At 43.1% G+C, this 12500-nt stretch overlaps 1 protein-coding gene across 2 annotated transcripts in view; it reads left to right on the top strand.

Moving 5' to 3' along the window:
* The first annotated feature begins 5945 nt into the window (after positions 1-5945).
* LOC143300167 (UNC93-like protein) overlaps positions 5946-12500 on the top strand; it is a 35694-nt gene continuing 29139 nt past the window's right edge. The window contains exon 1 of one of the 2 annotated variants that reach the window (XM_076613719.1): positions 5946-6398. The gene's annotated coding sequence lies outside the window, so the exon portion shown is untranslated. The remainder of the gene's footprint in view (positions 6399-12500) is intronic. The other variant, XM_076613720.1, reaches the window with a different exon arrangement.

The raw sequence follows: 12500 nt of genomic DNA, 5'->3' as shown, positions 1-12500 counted from the left end.
GTGTGTGTGTGTGTGTGTGTGTGTGTGCGTGCGTGCATTTGTGTGTGTGTGTGTGTGCGTGCGTTTGTGTGTACAAATGTGACATGTTGGATGTGTTCTTGTTCACATGATTTTCTTTATTCGTTTCTTGCGAAGAGCACATAACATACGCATGAAAACGTAATAGCCGAGTGGTTAAAGCGTCGGACTTTCAATCTGAGGGTCCCGGGCTCGATTCTCGGTAACGGCGCTTGGTGGGTAAAGGGTTGAGATTTTTCCGATCTCCCAGGTCAACATATGTGTGCAGACCTGCTTGTGCCTGAACCCCCTTCGTGTGTATACGCACGCAAGAGGTCAAATACGCACGTTAAAAATCCTGTAATCCTTGTCAGCGTTCGGTGGGTTATGGAAACAAGAACATACCCAACACCCCCGAAAACGCAGTATTGCTGCCTACATGGCGGTTTCAATAAGCGAAACGGTCATACACGTAAAAAGAATGTTACATATCTGCCTGAGTATGTTTGTGTGCATGCCTGAAATGTGATTGATTGACATAGGAAACGAATGATGCCCAATGACAGCCTTCAGTCGGCTCTACCCAGGTAGGCAGCCTGGCGTGCAAATTGACCTCGAGTTTGTAAAGCGCCTAGAGCTTGGTCTCGGTCTCGGCTATATAAGTATCCATATACAATCAAATCAAGTCCAAACATGATTAGACTTATTTCCTTGTTGAATGAATCAGTCTGCAGTCAAAATGTTGGGTGCAGCACACTGAGAGAGTGGAGCCCGGATTGTCGAGGAGATTGCTGTGGCGGCACGTGGGTGCATAGTATAATCATAGAACAGAACGTTATCTTCCCGGACAGGGTCAACTGTGTTCACGAGAGGGGTCTTGGTGTGGGCGACGTTTACCTGCCATGTTTCCACCCTCACCCTACCCACACCCCACCCCCACCACCCATACAGCTCCTCTAGCTTCCCGGCAACAGCGGAATCCCATACAATGAAGAGTTCTGTGGAGAAGTGGGTTAGACTAAAACTGTGGCAAAATATCGAGTGCTTATATTAATAACTAATATCGTCATGTCGCAGTATGCAATTTTGCTTTTGTTGTTGTTGTTGATAATAGGCTTAAGTTCGATATGTCAGACAGGTTTCCAGTAGAAAATGTCCATTGAAGCAAAGTGCATTTTGGCGTGTGTGTGTGTGCGTATGAATGAACGAGTGAGTAAAAGAATGAATAATTGAATAAGTGAGTGAATAAGTGCGTGATCTGTCATGAACAACCGAAGCAGCAGTCATTAAAAGTCAGGAAAGCTAAACCCCTTGTGATCATGCATTCACTGGCTCACTGGACGCTCATCACCAACTGCTGCGCTTACGGGACTGTTGCTTTTTTTGTGATGTAAAGGAACGGCTACAATACTGTCTCGAAAAGAGTTTTTACTAAACATCTACATGGCCCTCCTTTTATTTTTTTATTTTTTTAATTTTATTTTTTTCAGAACATGTATCATTTGTTGTTGTTTGTTGTTTACTGTTAGAAAATAAACCTGTTAAACCTTTCATTTATATGCATGTGAACGTTCGGTACAAAGTCTATTCGGTGCCACTTAACCCGGTTAGGAATGTGCTGTATAATGCAATTAGCTTTGATGTTTATTTAGTGATGTGTGAATGTCGTTGCCCACCTTGATAGCTTTTACAGACCTAGACCTTTCCATAAAATCGAGCAAAGTTTAAAAAATAGAAACAATCTCCATTTCTGTTATGTGCACCTAGAAATATATCTTGCAGCTGCCCGGTCAGAACAGCACTTACAATGTGGTTGTTTCTCTCCCCCTTTACATCCATGTTCTTTGGCACTATATGGCCCACCGTGTTCTACAGTATGTTTTGACGTGCAATAAAATCGATATAACATTGTATTCTTACTATAAAAATACGCATAGTGATAAGCACCATGACTTACAACTGTGATTTAAACCATACAGACAGCTAGGAAGACGCAAAATGACTGACGAAATGCAGAAAAAAGTGGTTCTGCAACTTGTGCTATGTGTGTGACTGACTAACCCAGACACACACGCAGAGCGTACAAGTTGACGAAGTCAGAACGTGTGACCCCACGAGTGAGGTAATATCCAGCAATGTTGAAACGATGTTGAGTCTCGGTTTATATATGAGGCCCGCCTTTTAATCCAAAATCGCAGTTAGCTAATTTTTCCACATGGCATTTATCATTTTTGCATAACAATAGACCGCTGGAGAGTCACATGCTTACATGACTTATAGAGACGCGTCACATGATCTGTGCTTTCGAAGTTGATTGGCTTTCCAAAATTGCGAGCAACGAAGGCGATCGAGAGAGGCATAACGTGCGAAACAGGAAGCTTCTCTTTTCGATTTTTTTTTCTTTTTTCATATTTTGGTTTTCCTTTTTTGTCCATACGATAGTACTTCATTGTTAAGTGGTTGTAGCAATGGAGGCTATCAACTGAATAAATGGGGTGCAGCACATGTTTGCTGCTTTTGTTTATGTCCACCGCCTTTGGCATTGCTCGCGATTTCAATGAAAGTTAGATGCGCATGCGCAAGATCCAAGATGGCCGCGGAACTCTCTAGCGGTTTATTACCGACATCATCTCAGTAGTCGTCGCAATCAGGTTTCAGAAGAAAATAATCTGCGCGTGCGCAACCAAAGGTCGGATCAAAGGGGAAGGCAGAGAGGTCAGTGTTAGGCTTTTTAACACTGAGCTGAACTGCGTGTGTGGAGTTGCAGCAATCTATACTGATCGTAGATCAATATCGATCCTCCGTACGTCTGAACCCCGCTTGACGAACACAAAAGACGAGACCTACAAAAGAAAACTGCGAAGAGCACATACCCTCTCCAACGTCGAACAGTTACCTTCATTATTAGGCCTACACCGCTTATCTCCCAGGTGGGAAGAACTTTCAATATCATCTTGTTCCCCAGTACCGACCCTGGTCACCACAAAAACTTAACCGTAGCCGGCACCTCACCAATCATTAGAAATATCTACCTGTCTATCTTATCTATCAGTTTTATTCAAAATATTGTCTTATAACTGGATTTAACGTTGGCATCCGCCTCAGATGATATGGTCAACGGGGATAACCTTGCCAAGAAAGTGGAGATAGGGGACCTACCTTGCAGTACACGGACACTATCACAGCGACATCGCGTTTAGATGGGGCAGCGAAAATGACTTCTGTTGTTTTTTTGTTGTTGTTTTTTATGTCGGGTATCTGTGTGACTCGAACAATGAACATTTTATTTGCAAGATTTGCGCTCTACCAGGCAGCAAAGCGTCAAGAAAATTCGTCCACAACTTTCATGCGTGATCCTGCCGACAGACATACAGACAAACAAACCGGAGTGTAAACGTAACTCCGGCAGAGGTAAGAAGAAATGCGCAAGGTTGCAGAATGGTTAAGATGCTCATCTGCCAATACAATGCCCCTGAGGGTCGGGGTTCGAATCCCGCTCTCGCCCTTTCTGCCAAGTTTGACTGGAAATTCCATCTGACCGTCTGGTCATTCGGATGAGACGATTGACCGAGGTCCCGTGTGCAGCACGCACATGGCGCACTGAAAAAGAACCCATAGCACAATAGTGTTTTCCTCTGGCAAAATTCTGTAAAATAAATCCACTCTGATAGGTACACACACATATATCTATATCTATCTATCTATCTACTTTACTATATATATATACGCACACGCACTAACACAAACACCTGGTTACACATTAATTTTTGCTATCCATTTTTGTACTGCTTTCACCTGCGAACAGGCTTGGAGGCCTTTTAATGCACAGTGGCCTGAGAAGCGCGTTGGGTTATGCCGTCTGTCACTGAGGCATCTGCATAGCAATTGTGGCCTTACGTTTATGAATTAGTCCGAACGCAGGGACGCCTCCTTGAGAAAATGGAACCAAAACAAAGGAGAAAAAAATGCAGTGACACCAAGTGTTAAATCACAGGGGGCACGTTCTGTTTTTTGTGTCTGTTGCACACGCACACATTTGTCAATGAGAAAGGTACTTTAAAAAAAAGCAACTTTATTTTGATTTAGAATATAAAATCACCAGCCTGTGTGAACAGGCTAAAAATGATATGTTAACCAACAAGAGAACTGTTGTTTTCGTATGTAGGTGGAGGAGGTATCATGTTACTTAATGCTCTTTGATCAAATCACTGGTTTGGCGTATGTTGTGATGCAAAATGTCACAAATGCGACTTTTTGTACCGTGTTGTAAGTTGTGACGTTTTGTACCGCAGCAGTGTACACACTTATTAGCAGGTACCAGGATGTAACCTATCACATGAACCGCATCAGTATGAACATTACAATCTAACGCTGCTGTAAATCAGTTGTCAGCTGACTCGCGAAATGAAACTGAGTTTAAACTGCTGTGTAGTACTGTGAATGTAAGCTGCTGTGCACACTGTAAACGAGTGTGTGTTGCATAGTGGATTTATTATCGAGCTCCAAACTAGTATTCTCTTGTTGAAGATGAGGCATTGTTTATGAATGTAGCTGTCACTTTGCTTGAGGTTAAAAAAAAAACAAAAAAAAAACACACACACGAAAAACACCGAACATATCAGCTTTTGTGATCTTAATGGAGAAACTCCGGTCTCTTATTTAGCTTGAGGGCACTGACCTGCTTGTGCACAATGTGTAAGATGAATAACTTTTACAGCAGTCACGTTGTCACGGAGTGGATGTCTGAATCACCATGAACCACATGGTCACAGCAGGAAAGCACACACGCATTCACTCACCAGTGCACATGCGAACACACATACACAAACACACGCACGCATACACACTAACACAAACACCTGGTGACACATTGATTTTTGCTATCCATATCTGTACTGCTTTCACCTACAAACAGGTTTGTAGGCCTATATCCCGCACTGTGTGATGGGGGGAAAGTAGATGGTGTGGCGGAAAGGATAAAGGAAAAGGCTGGATGAGGTAGGGAGGAGGAGGGGGTGCGGAGGTGGTGGTAAAGGGGCGGAAGGGGAAATGTCTGACTACAGATAACTCGCGGGCGATAATCATCTGACGGACAGCTTGCAAGTCCAAACTCATTATATGTGCTGTGCGTTTTAAAACCCCGTGGCACTTAAATTCTTCTAACTTTGCTCCCAATACACCCATTGTATTGTGTTGCATTGCATTGTATCGTAATGTTTTGTTTTGTATTGTGTCGTATTGTATTGTATTTATTAAAGTGTGCCACAACGGATATACAAACATGACATCACAAATAACATACTCGAACACACGTCTGTGTACCTTACAAACATGCATCAATGAAACACGTACAGTATTAAATGACTACAAACACGACTGCGTAGTCTACAGATATACACCGATGTTACCACAGATGATACACCGATGTCATTGCACACAACATATAGTCTACTCAAATGTGCTTTTGAAATGCACAGATCATCATGACATTACTTAACTTATTGTTCATGCATGAGAGAAATGGGACACAAACTTGACGAACAATATCTCTCTCTCTCTCTCTCTCTCTCGTCTGTCTGCCAGGTTAGCTGCCCAGCTATCACACACACGCACACACACACAGAGATAGAGATAGAGAGAGAACGCTAAATATATTATATTTGAAAATAAAGAAAATGAACAGATGAAACCAAGAAGACTTCAACGAGAACATGATTATGTCTGAACGAAGGAGAGGCGTCACAAGGAGAAAGAAGAAGTATGGGAGAAGGAGGGTGGTGGGGATACAGTGTGGGGGTGGATGTGGGGGTCGGTAGTGAGCATGTTGGGTTGGGGGGAGGCGAGTGGCGACAGGCACGACCCACGCGCGCAGGATTGGTTCATCCCATATTTAGACAGCCGGGCTATCTGATTGGCTACTTTCTCCTGCGAAATTGGTGTCAGACGTCAACACACAACGATTAGCAGACGACAACAAAACCGCCCGCACAACATAACACTTCGTCTGGAAACAGCAGCTTGTTTTTTAGGGGAAAAAATTGCACGGCTGTCACTAACGAGCATAAGAAAATTGATTAAAAGGAAGAAGTAAAAAGGGACTTCATCTTATAGACAGGGACAATATCAAAAGAAAAAAAAATCGTTTATGTTCTTTTCCGCGAAACAGTGCGAGATCCGCCAGAAGATCTGTCGTCTGCTTTGGAATTTGGGGTTGCCGTACTGAAGTCGGTTTTGTGTTCCTTTTTTGAGAATTTCCACTGCTTCTGTGTGGGGTCCTCCACTCCAGGATATGTCAAGGGTGGTGTGACAATAACTGCGCACTACTTCTTCCGTGTTTCAATTTGCTCTTTTGTCCGTGGTTGATAGCGCAGAACTCGACATTCTGTGTCATAAACGGGAAGGTAAGTGCAGACGCGTGTTTCTTTTTCATACTGCGTTCGGTGGTGTTAGAGAATGTGTATGATTTGGAAATGTTACCTGTCATGTTACTGTTTGCAGACTCTGTGGAGAGGGGGGGGGGAGGGCTCGGGGCTGAGGGAGGGCGTGTATGTGTGTGTTAGTGCATACCGGAGAGACAGTGTATATGTATGTTATTGCCTCGAGTTATAAGCTATGCACGGCATGAAGGTAGCAAAGATGAGGGTGCACACGTGTTAGTTATCGCATCACATAAGGAATAAGCCTATATAAACATATTTCTGAGAGAAATTAAGCGTTAGAGGCACAGAGAGAGAGAGAGAGGGGGGGGGGGGGGGGGGGGAGAGGAGGAGAGAGACAGAGAGATTCGGATGGTTTATTCATATAGGCCATTGCCATTCATGAAGTGGTGCAGTATACAATATTATTAAACATGCATGTGTGCGAGGTGAAACAGTCATCAAAGGAATTATGATATCATAATTGATCGTAACTTAAATGCTTTATGCAAGTAAATGGACAAATTCTTTACAACGCTTTCTTTATCAGATGCCATCAACAGACTTCATCGAAACTGATTTGGACACTTAAAACACTTTTGCGGAATATACTGTTCCCTTAATTTACTAAAAGCAGGACAACATAAAATTAAGTGTAACTCATCTTCAACACCACTTCTGCACAGAGGGCAATTTAAGTCAACCACAGAATGCGTTCTATAACGATGATAATGTTGAGCAATTTCTGAAATACCTAATCAAAATCTTGCCATTATGAATTTTAAATGTTTGTCTTCGCTAATTTGCAAGTAAGTTTTCACTTCATGTGCAGTACAAAATGTTCTGTACATTTCAAGCCGGCCGCTGTCTTCCATATGTGAGTTCCATTCCTGCCACCTGCAAACAATTAATCTTTCTTTAAATTCAGTGAGAAACCGTTTAATTTCCTGGACACCTTGATTCATCCATACCAAAACCATATTGGTATAATTTACATCGAATATTTCACGCCCAATTTCTTTTACCCTTTTCATCGAAATCATGCAAAATTCTATAAGGTTTATATGGCAGTCTGTGATTATCCATTCTCGTTAACTTCAAGGAATACCGAATACAACGTATCGTAGAATGTATGTGAATTGGATATCTGTTGGTTTCTCCATGTACAAGATCATTGGACGTTCGCATTTCAATCCCCAGAAACTTTTTAAAGCAAATAAGTGCACTTTTTCAATATTGCATGCAGTAGTATCAAGGCCCCAAAGTTCTGCACCGTATTGGACAATGGGTTGAACCTGTAAATCAAATAACTTGAGAAACAAAGATAAACTGCCATGATCCAGAGAACGTAATTGTCGCAAAATTCACAAAGCTGCATTCTTACCTTTACCGGACAAATCGATACAGGCTGCAGTGAAGCTAAGTTTTGTTGAAAACAATATACCTAAATATTTATATGCATTAACTACTGGCATCACAAGATTATCATATGTTCATCTTTCTCTTGCGGCTAAATAACGACCTTTTTGAAACACAATGATATTACTTTTATTCAAGTTTACTTTCAATTCAAGAGAACGAGCTGCTCTATGTAAATTATTCAACTGCGTTTGCAAACCGATAACTGTTTCTGAAAGCAAAACAACGTCATCTGCCAAAAGTAAATTAAAAAGCTCAAAATAATCAAATGTGAATCGTGCCTCATGCTTGCCATTTTCTGTAACTTCTCTTGCAATTTCATAAAAAAAAACTAAATTAATATATATATATATATATATATATATATATATATTATAAAGAGTGAAAATAGTATAGGGCTGCACACATCGCCCTGCTTTACACCATATGTGCAACTGATATAGTCTGTCACTTTAAACCCAGATCTTATCCTTACCTTAACATAATCATACATGCTTTTAATACATCGATATAACTTACCATTTATTCCATTTTTTAAGAGAATATACCATATAAATATTCTATTAATAAAATCAAAGGCCTTCTCAAAGTCTGTAAATGCATCATATAACTTTCGATTGAAGCAAAACTTTTTTGTACAAAAGCTGACAAAGTAAACATATGATCGATAGTAGAATGATTAGAGAGAGAGAGAGAGGCCAGTATCGACCTGGTAATGCATGAGTTTAGATACACAAAAACACGCACACGTATGCACATACACACATGCACGCACGCAAAACATTCTCTGAAACGTTTTGACTGGCTGGCGAAATGTCATGCTTACCCCATGCAACGCAAATGAAAAGAAAACCACGAACAGCCTCCCAATGGAGCATTTGACATGCACTCCTATCAGGACGCAGAATCGAGGGTTCGTGAGGAGACGGTGGGGGTGTGTGCATCAAATAACCAGGAAGAGAAGTTTTTGTCACATGTGCGCGTACGTGCGGTGTTTGTTTTATGTTTTGATTGGCAGTAGTGGGAGGAGGAGTCGCAACAGTAGCAGCAGCAATGGCATCATTATTATTGTTAATGTACAACAGGAGCACAAACTCACGATCGGCGAAGAGAACAGACAGGTATAGCTCAATGTAGCAGTACACAAGCACCTGACTTGACAAGACAGTCCGCAACTTCAGATGCCTGAGAAACCCGTCAGCTATCACTGTCAGTGTTCGTGCACTTAATTAACCTAATTATACATTCGGTCACCTTCCATCCCACTACACCGCCCTACCCCCCCTCCTCCGCCCCCCCCCCTCCCTCGACTCCACATCACTTGAATATAATTTATGGGGAAAAAAACGACGAGTCAGAGTAAAAAAGAAATATGCACCCGCACACTTGGCTCCACTAAAGTTCTTCACATTTTACATGAGTTGATATACATGCAGACACACGCCTGACACAGACACGCATACTCATTGGACGCACACACGCACACACACACACACACAGAGTCACTCAGCCATAATCGCCAAGAAGAAGAAAAACCACAGCCTTTCCACTACCTTACACACGCGCGCGCGCATGCACGCACGCACACACTCGCGCGAAATTATTTGTTCGCCTGTGAGACCCATCTTCCACACCATCGACTCCTCCTCACCCACACACACTCATCACAAACCAGCAAACTCTCTTACCCACCCCCACCTCCCGCCCTATGCCTGTATGCCGAATCCTGGTTCATTTTTATCCCATTTATCGCCAGCACTGTGACACAACCACCACAATTCCGGCACACACACACACACACACACACACACACACACACATCACGTAGCCACAGCTCACGGATCAGCTGGGGTTTTTGGTGTGTGTGTTTTTTTTCCACATTATATGTGTCGAAGTTCGTGAGACATTAATCGGACTGTGAAAAGAACAACAAAAATCAACAACAAAACAAACGAACACACAGACAGGCGGAGAACAAGGTGTGAGGGTCAAACGCGTGACGCTATTGTTCAGCAACAAAAATCCTGTGAAGTTAACCTTCGCTGGCTTTTTTGTTGACGTTCAGCCCTTGACAGGAGCGGCGTTTCTGTTGAGCAAGTGTAGGTCTACGGGTGAACGGCACTGACAGATCCGGAAGAGCACACACATAACTATGTGGTTGATACATATTAAAACAGCACATACAAGTTATCATATTTAAGTCTCTCTCTAGCTCTCTATATATATGGAAAGTGTGTGGGTGCGTGCGTGTGTGTGTGTGTGTGTGTGTGTGTGTGTGTGTGTGCTAATTTCAAATCGCAGCAGGATCCTTTTGGGAACACGAGCAAACGTGCTAAAATAGAAACAGAAAACATGCCCCCATACTCGTCCGCCTACGACCCCTCTCCCTCCACACCTCCAGCACCTTTGTTTTATTCCTCCGGACATAACGCGAATCAGCTTGCGTATTTCCTGCACAAGTTCTGGAGCAAAATAACTTGATCAAGTCTTGTCACTGAAGCAGTGACTGGTCTCTCTCGTTTTCTTTTCCTCCAAATCTGCATGATTCGTTGATGTAAAGAAGTGGTCAGAGCGCTGGGATTTGTCCCGCTAGGCCGGCAGACCCTACGATCCAGTACCCGCTGTATCTCGAAGATGGGGGCACGGAGATTCTCCTAGGTAGGTATGCTGACCTACTACCGATGCCTTCACGCCCTACCTGTGCGTTTGCTTGTAGAAGATCATATAGCCAGTCGCGTCCGACTATGACCATCTGCACAGCAGAGGAGGCAACTTCTGTCCCGACTATTTGGGCTGAAATTTGATTATAGTGGAGAGTGTATTGCCCAAGTTACATCCTCACTCTCTCGGCTGAGAGGGTTTTACGACGGTGCGCGCGCTCGGCGTTGGGATGATTCCAAAAGGCCAACCAATCCCCAAGGCTGCAGCACTAAAAGCCAGTGTAATCTTGCCTCCTGGTTTGAGAATCATAGTCCTTCACAAAAGACTAATCTGTAAATGATTTTTCATTGTAATGGAGAAACCATTGATACTACAGCTTCCACTTTGCTGTTGGCCCAACTGTAAACTTATGTCAATCTGTGACATAAGCTGAGTGTTGGGCCTGAGAAGATCACATACGCCTGTTACCAGGTGCCTCTCTGAATCAATCTCAGCGTCCGGCAGATTGCGGAAACGTGAGCGCAGCCAGCTTGCAACCCACCTCCCAAGACGAAGTATGGCTGCCTGAAAGGCGGGGTAGAAACGTTCATACACGTAAAAATAGAAGTCCACCCGTGGAACTTTGAAGTCCACGGATTTTTTAACATGCACTCCACGCAGGCTGTTCAAATGACCTCCGTTTATACTGAAAAAAAAGTGCAAGCGGCTGTGCTCAAATGACCTCGATTTTTAAAGATCTCTTCCCGTCAATTTATACTATATAGAAAAATAAATCATGCGCATGCGGCTCTGCTCAAATGACCTCGATTTTTAAGAGCCGCTCAAATGACGTCGATTTTTAAAGATCTCTTCCAGTCTATATATACTATATAGAAAAATAAACCATACGCATGCGGCTCTGCTAAAATGACCTCGATTTTTAAAGATCGCTTTACAATAAGATATACAAAAGGACTGACACCCAGATTACCTGTCAATATCCAATGTAGTGGACGTAGAGTGGGGGAATGGTGGGGTAGGGCCTGGGATTGAAGGAGAAGGGTGGAGAATAAGGTTCTACGGATTACACCCATTCCCTTCCCGCACGAACTAATCTGCATTATGATTAAAAAAAAAATAATAATAATAATAATAATAAAACATGGTCGTCTTACGCTTTGAACAGTAAAAACATCAAGAACGCCCCCAAAATGCCAGGAAAACTCGGAGATGTCTCGAGTGGTTTCACCACACCAACGTTAATGTCTGACGAAAATAAATCGTGTGGGGAAAGGGTGGTGGCGGTCAGGTGGTGGTGGTAGTGGTGGGAGGAGTTATGGGACGTGGGGGACGGGTGGTGGTGTGGGGGTGGAATCGGGGTTGTGGGCATGAGCAAAGTATCTCTCAGCTGTCAACCCGTGTCGCCGCCTCGCTGTGTGTGTGTGTGTGTGTGTGTGTGAAATGACACTTTGCTGTTCTGTGGCGTAGCGGGAAATGGATGTGTTGGGAGAGGAGAGGGTGGCTGCGGTTTCTGTTGATTGGGAGTGAAGGATGTTAATAATATCCGTATTGTTTTGCTGTTGATGTTGGTCAGAAGGGTGGAATTCATTATACCTCCCCCTACTCCCCCCCTCCCCCCAAGCCCCCCACGCTGCCCCCTCCCACACTACCATCCCCATCAAGTTCGCCACACTTCTTAGACACGTTTATTGTTATTAATTGTTAATGATTAATAAGGCTGTTGTACTTTTCTTGTTGTTTTAATATTGTTATTTCCTGTAATTATTATGCTAATGTGTGTGGACGGGCACATAAAAGGTGTATAGTTCATGACACACGAATGCACGCACGCACACACAGCATACTCACTTGACGCACATGCACACGCACGCACGCACGGCATGCAAGCACGTACACACATATACACTGAAATCCACACTCATAAATCATGCATACACATAGACATGTACTCAAATTCCCCAACACATACACTCACTGTGCATTACCAGTAATCACGTACTTTCGTTG

The sequence above is a fragment of the Babylonia areolata genome, chromosome 26, assembly GCF_041734735.1.
Source record: "Babylonia areolata isolate BAREFJ2019XMU chromosome 26, ASM4173473v1, whole genome shotgun sequence".
In the NCBI taxonomy this organism is placed as follows: Eukaryota; Metazoa; Mollusca; class Gastropoda; order Neogastropoda; family Buccinidae; genus Babylonia; species Babylonia areolata.
The sequence above is the reverse complement of the archived record's forward strand: the minus strand, read 5'-3'. Positions and strand labels throughout refer to the sequence as shown.